Below are 7,370 nucleotides of genomic sequence, written 5' to 3'. Positions count from 1 at the left end.
TTTTATCACAGATCTATCCTTGTATTCATACAACCACAGACAAGTATGACTACAGCAGTACAGAAGAAATGAGGTGCAACCTGCATTCATAGAGAAAAACATACTCTGATGATGATGTATCAATACCTAAACAAAATAACTACTGATATTAAGACTTCCTCTTGACCAGCAACCGGGCATGATACTTGTAATTGATTTTGTTATTGTGAAAGTTAATTCAGGGAGTGAAACTTACTTGTACAGGTAAGCTGCAATTCCAAGAATAATACATAACAAAATGATGTCGATGCAAAAGTTGCGACTGGATCGTAGCTGAGAAAGATACCCAAATAACTTATTAGAGCCGAATGGTGACATGTGCCTCCAATAGATCTTATATAAGTTATAAATATACCTGATTCACAGTCTCCTTGAGTCTGACATTAGTGTTTTTCATGTCTGAAGTAGCCTTGTCCACCTGTTTTGTACATTTTAGTTGCAAGTACATATAATTCTATGCTTCACTTCTTATAATAGAACAAAATATACAGGAAATAGTGTATCCAACCTTACTGTCAATTTCATCCATTAAAGGGACTTGCCTGTCAAGTTCCTACGTGATGCAAGAAAATTAGCATTTATTCTATCATATTTGCATTTCCATAGGTCTCAGTGCAAAACAATAATCCAACCTCATTTATATCATGAGCCATATTTTGCAGTGTATCCAACCCTTAAGATATAATGTCTAAGCCTTGATCCTGCAAAAATATTCCAAATCCAACCATAATGATGTTGATGTTAAAATTCTTTTTCCATATAAGAATTGCTCCGAGGTACAAACACTCAGGCCACGAACAAGATATATTTGTCTCTTTTTTACACAAGTTAAACCATAGTTGTTTGAATCCTATGATTCAAGATGTGTAACATATGTTTTTTTCATATGAAATTGAATTTAAAAAATAATGGCAATTCAATTCAACATAATATAAATCTTATTTTATGTGTTTCTAAGAATAAGAGAAAAACTTAATAAGTTAAATACAATTAGTTAAAACTAAGTATAACCCATTAGCACATTAAAGTAACCAAATATATGACAAAACCAGTTCAACAAGTTTGATCATATTGTGTCATTTGACTAGCATCAATATCTCTAACATTAACATCTTGCATAACATTATGTACAAATCATGTGATTGGATCATGTTCAATGTTGCCAACCCTATCTATTATCAAGTAGCCCTAGTGATGACCTCCAAATAATGTCCCTAAATTCTCTTGTATCTGTCTAAGAGGAAACATTAGGAGATGTAACCACAACTTTCCAATGAAATTTGTGGGCTCTCACTGCAACAGCAAAATCACTCTGCAAATTTCCTTCTTGTTTTGCAATGTTAGTATCAAGATTTCGCAAAATACGATGCTATATTAATAGCATTGTCTTCAAAAGAAGAAAATTTTAATCAACAGCAATGGGAAAGAAATGGGAAAGAAAGGTGTTTTACTTCTATTTGATTATTGCAATGTCACGAATTGAAATGCGACAACAACATTATCATTTCAAAAAGAAGCAAAATACAATCAACCGGGAAAAAATAGCAAAACTGATTGTTCTCTTCTCAAGCGAATGTAAAAACAAAAACACATTTTGCTTCTATTCTTCAATTTGATTATAACAATTCGTAAGATGGCACACTAATATTAACAACGAAGGGACCAAACCTTCTTTAGGGTCAACCTCTGCAGCTTCGGGACCTCCTCCAACAAACGAGCCTTGGTCCGCCGAATCTCCGCATTCAGAGCCACTACCGCTGCCCGATTTTTCTCCTGGGACGCCGTCTCCGCTCTCTACACTCCGATCGACGACAAAGAATCAATCAACCAATCGAACCCCAAGCAGAGGGAGAAAGGAAGGGAAAGCAGACCTGGAGGGCGGACTCTATGTCTGAGTCGACTGAGGCGTAGAGGCGGGCAAAGGCGTCATCACCGGCGACGTTGTCGCCGTTGAGCCTCTCGTCGTCGTACTTCTTGCAGATCGCGTCGACGCGCGTGAGAATGTAGGTAGGAGAGACGGATGTGTTAGGGTTGATAAATGTTATTTATTAATGAATTTATAAAGATATAATTATGTAAAAATTATAATGAAATATTTATTTATTTATTAATTTGTAAAACGTATAATTAATGTAAATATTTATAAAATATTTAATTAAAATAATTTTATAAAACGTAAACAAAAATGAAATTTTTATAAACATAAACAAAATTTTTATTAATTTATAAATATTTATTTATATTTATATAAAGAGAATTTTTATTCATTTATTAATTTATAATATAATAAAAATGTTTATGTAAACATAAGTAATAATGATTTTAGATTTTTATTAATTTATAAATATTAATTTATATTTGTCTAAAGAGTTAGCGACGAAATATCATATTTCGTCGCTAATACTTATATTAGCGACGAAAATGAAAATCGTCGCTAATAATTTGTCGCTATTTTTATGATTTTTTGTAGAATTCGTTGATGGCGTCGTCACAGCCAATTGCAAGCGGTGAGATCCGAAGATCATGTCCCCGCTACCTCTATATAAATCCCGCAGGTATGAAGGAAAAGGATCTTGAATTCTCTACACATACTATCACTTCTATTTTTTCTGTTTCTGACTTGAGTGTCGGAGTGACCTTGTCGGGGATCCCCAGCGCCCTGTTAATCCGCTAGTTCAGTTCTTTCTTCCTCAGGTCCTTCTCGTCGGCGGGTTAACGAAGGTTAACATGATATTTTATTGACTAATAACTTGACTATCGTCGGTATCGAGCCGGAACACAATATTTGATGTATGCATGTACCAAGTCTCTGAAGACCTTCTACATGATTTTCCACAAATTCATTAATGGTCGTATGTTTCGTAGTCTGCCTAGTGCCTTGATCGAAACACTTTCTTTGTTTTCCTTCACGCTTTACCTATTTTCACTTGCATCTTCCAGGTAGTCCAGTACTGGGTTCTCTTGAAGCAGCAATCTTGCTTGGCCCTCAAGGGTTGTTGATCATTCGTCATGTTCATGGTACAAAGGCCATTGCTGAATTTGGAGATTGTTTTTTTTTCTATTGTTCAATATTGGAGTCGAGGTAGTGTCTCAAGTCTATTTTTCATCAATTGCAAACATGTTGATGGTTGATCTTGTGTCATACTTCTTTGAGGGGCATACCTCAGCAGCTTTCTGTTGAAAGACTAACCTCAATGATGAAATGTCTTTGGCTTGGTACCTCTCAGGTGAGTAGATTGTGATGTTGAAATGTAATGGATTCTTGAAAAGAAGTTTATTATCTGACACCATTTTTCTTGGTGTGAATATAAAAGGTATTGATGTGGCGGGTCTTTGTTAGTCCGACATAGCAAAAAGGAGTCGAGGTCAGAGGAATTTGGTACAGTCTGCATACAATGACGGTACCACAAATAAGGTGATATGAATTGAGAGCAAGTTGAGAAAGATTAAGTTTGTAAAAGTCGACCAAGTCTTGTACAAAGGTGGGGATTAGAAATCTGAAACCACTCGTCATTTGATCATAAAAGACAGTCACGTGGCCAGGAATAGGTTTATGGGGTCGGTGCTCAAACATGGGAACATAGATGTCGTGGTCGTCGGGGATCTCAAATTGGATTCGGAACATGCCGATGGCATCCCGATCATAAACGGTACGTCGGATCTCGAACCACGGGGTTTTAGGAGATTTGGGAGCTATATGAGTCGAGATTTGCTAGAGTAGGAGTCGGGGGTTAAGGAAAATGAGTCAGAATTACTCAAAAAAAAAGGGGGGGGGGGGGGGGGGGGGGGGGGGGGGGGGGGGGGGGGGTCAGACTTAATTAAAAGAAATCGAAATTACTCAAAAAGATCAGACTTAATTAAAAGAGGTCGGACTTACTTAAAAGGGATTGGACGTGAAAAAAGAGATCAGACGCAAAAAGCAAATTCTTATGCCTACTTTAAGTGGAAGAGACATTCAATTACGAAACCACCTTAAGCGGAAGAGACATTCAATTACGAAACCATCTTAAGCGGAAGAGACATCATATGCCTACTTTCCTTTTCTTTTATGGACTCTAGATAAAATTTACAATTTCATATTTTGAGAACAATTTTCAAATTCTTATATCAGTCCTAAAGGTTAGAGTCAGTTAAATTGTTGGTATCCTAAATTATGCGCAATAAAAGATAACATGCGTAATCAATTAAATCTAGAAATACAATCAAGTAAATAAGAGAGATGATTTACAATGTATTTACATACATTAATTGATCCTATTTATTTTACGAATTCAAAAGCTCTTACTTTGAATCCGGGAGATTGTAGGTATTCTCCAAATGAGTTGATATCCATATATAGATAAGAACAACCTTGGAAAGAGTCCAACAAGTCATTCTTAGCTACAATGGTAGGTATCATATACCGATTATGTATCACGTATACATAACTATCACATTATGCTATCAACTAATTGAATGTTCGCATAAACATCGAGTTGTTAACACATTAACACATATACATCATATGTATAACACCCGACTTCACTTCTATCCGCATTGACTTTGGAGAGAGTCCAACAAATCAACGCTTCAAGTTAAAGTCAACCCACTAATCGTGAGATCATATTTCGATGGTTCTAACATGTTTAATTTTAGGTCGGGCTTAGAGAGAGTCCAACTACCCAAATAAAGAAATTAAACTTCGGTTCTAACCATATTAGCGGAAGATGTTAGTTTTAATTATTTATAAGGGATTTTCATGTCTCATCTCTCTTTTTCATGCAAATAATTAAATTATCTACATGACATGTCAATAAATAACATGACATAATTAATGCAACTAATCATGGCAAATGTCATGGCATGTCATAATTAATGCAACTAATTATGACTATTTTAAGCATAGTTATCGTAATTTTTTTTAAAAATAAAATATGGTAAAGAATCTGATTTCACAAATCAAAATTCTTTAATTAAATTAGGAAATAAATTTCCACATCTAATCACATATTTTATTTTAGAAAATATAATAAATTTCCTAATTAATTAGAAAATATTCTATAATTAGAAATTCTAAATTAAAAATTCTAAATTAAAATAAATTTTTCTTTTTAGGAATAAAATTCTTAAGAACAAGAAAATCTAATTAATTAGGAAATAAATTTTCTAATACGAAATTTCCTAACAAATTAGAAAATTTTATAATTAAAAATTTTGAATTAAATTATAAAATTTCTCTATTTTAAGAAATAAAATTTTAATTAAGAAAATTTAATTAATTAGGAAATAAATTTTCTAATACGAAATTTCTTAACTAATTAGGAAATTTTCATAATTAAAAATTTTAAATTAAATTATAATTTTTTTATTTTAGAAAATAAAATTTTAATTAAGAAAATCTAATTAATTAGGAAATAAATTTTTAATATGAAATTTCCTAACTAATTAGAAAATTTTTATAATTAAAAATTCTAAATTAAAATCTCAAAATTTTTTAAATTAAATTTACGACTAACTACTACATGTAAAACTATTTTACGTATAGACCTTGCACTATCAGACTCTGATACCACTGTTGGGATCGTTCCGATGCAATGCGCGTGTTTACACGTTTCACAAACGTGCGCAGTGAAAATAAATAAATAATTACATCTAATTATTACAATAACACATGCATGCAAAACAGAAAACAATATATATAAGGCATGACAGGAAATTAAAATTTTATAGAATAATAAAATTATTCTAAACACATATTTTTTTGATCACGTTGAGTAATGTTAGTATAAATCGAGCGATCTTCGTCGAAGTTCCACCTCTATTGGTGATCTACGTCAAACCCTCGTCAGGACGACTTCGGAAGCCACGAGTCATGTCAATGTCTGCGGTACTAGCCGATAATCGATGACGATCGAATCGAGAGAAATTTTATTCCGGAAACCACGCAATAACGTTTGTCGCGATCGTTCCGGGACTTTCTTACTATCATCGAAAATCATATTCCCGATGCAGTTTTTGATGATCAATGTTTGACCGCAGACAAACGATTGGAACTTTTCCAACATTGATGGAATAATTGTCTGAGTAAAGACATAACAACGACCTTTTCTTCTCCGACAACAATTGTTCACGAGAATCAACTGTTCAATATCTAATGCCGATAAGAAAGACACTTTTCTTATGGTCGCCCATGGTTCTTTATCGGGGAGAATCAAAAAGGGGTAGCCGACCCTTGATTAGTCTCCTGCCAGCAAGATCAAGATCGATCGGGAAGATGGAGAACTCGGCGCTCGACGGGAAAAAATGGCCGAAGCAAAACAGCGGCGCTGCAGGGGAGGAAACCAACGCTAGGGCTCCGATGATCACCACATGTGAAGGAGGAGAACTGCGTCGCGGGTTCCCGATTGCGGCCAGGCTGCCCTACATCTCGCATTCGCGGTCTCCAGCCAGCTGCCCTGCATCTCGCGCTCGCGCGGCCGCCCACCGATTGGGAAGGCAAAATCGGCAGACGGGAGAGAAAGGAGGCGGCAGCGCGCTCAGGCCATCGTCAGAGCAGAGCATGCGACGGCGGCGCGCACACACAGGGGGGGAAGGGAAGAAGACATCGCCGCGATCCCCTTCTTCTCCTCTGTTCTTGTTGCGCGATTGGTCGGGAAGAAAAGTGCCAACGCCACTTCCGAGGACCAGGGCCCAACCAGCGCCGGAGCTAGGCTAGGGTTTCTTCAATGGCGAGGGCGACGCCGCGCAGCCGGAGAAGAACGACCACACCCTGCCCCCTCTATCGATCCTCTGTTTTATCGCAAGTTTTTAAAGCTACAGGAGCCTGATTTTAGGGTTTATTCGGCGCTGGTGGTTTGAACCGGAGGAAAGAAAAGGGTTGAATCAGACCGGGTTTATTAGGTCACTGTAACAAACCGAATTTCTAAGGTTTACTATAGCAGATCGGGTTCAAACTTGGTTCGTGTGATTCAATAATCAAACGACCTCCGATTTGATCTAAACCAATTTGGTTCAATTCGTCTTCACAAACGAAGCTTCTCATCGCATCCATTCACCCAAAATCTCTTCCATCATGAACCAAACCAAGTTGGTTCAATTTTGGTTCAAAAATGAATCATTTGGTTCACAAACCAAACACCCTCTAATTTGAACGAAATTAATTTCGTTCATTTCGTCTTCGTAAGACGAATTCCATCATATTGTCCTTTGTCTGGCCTAACCACACTTTATTTCTCTCATTTTGAGAATCCAATTCTCAAACTCGTTTTAAGTCCTTCGGAGAACTTGTAGTGTGTGTGACTTAATAGGTTCCCGATTATGTTGACCGTTCGTAATTAATCATTAATTACGGA

General features: G+C 36.0%; 1 pseudogene; it reads right to left on the bottom strand.

Moving 5' to 3' along the window:
• Positions 1 to 231: 231 nt before the first annotated feature.
• Positions 232 to 2,060, bottom strand: LOC141817220 (syntaxin-71-like; annotated as a pseudogene).
• Positions 2,061 to 7,370: the final 5,310 nt, after the last annotated feature.

This window comes from Curcuma longa, unplaced genomic scaffold (assembly GCF_044706935.1).
Source record: "Curcuma longa cultivar G26 ecotype Majalengka, Jawa Barat unplaced genomic scaffold, ITB_CL_G26_1.1 contig_19719, whole genome shotgun sequence".
NCBI lineage: Eukaryota > Viridiplantae > Streptophyta > Magnoliopsida > Zingiberales > Zingiberaceae > Curcuma > Curcuma longa.
This window is presented reverse-complemented; position numbering and strand designations above follow the sequence as displayed.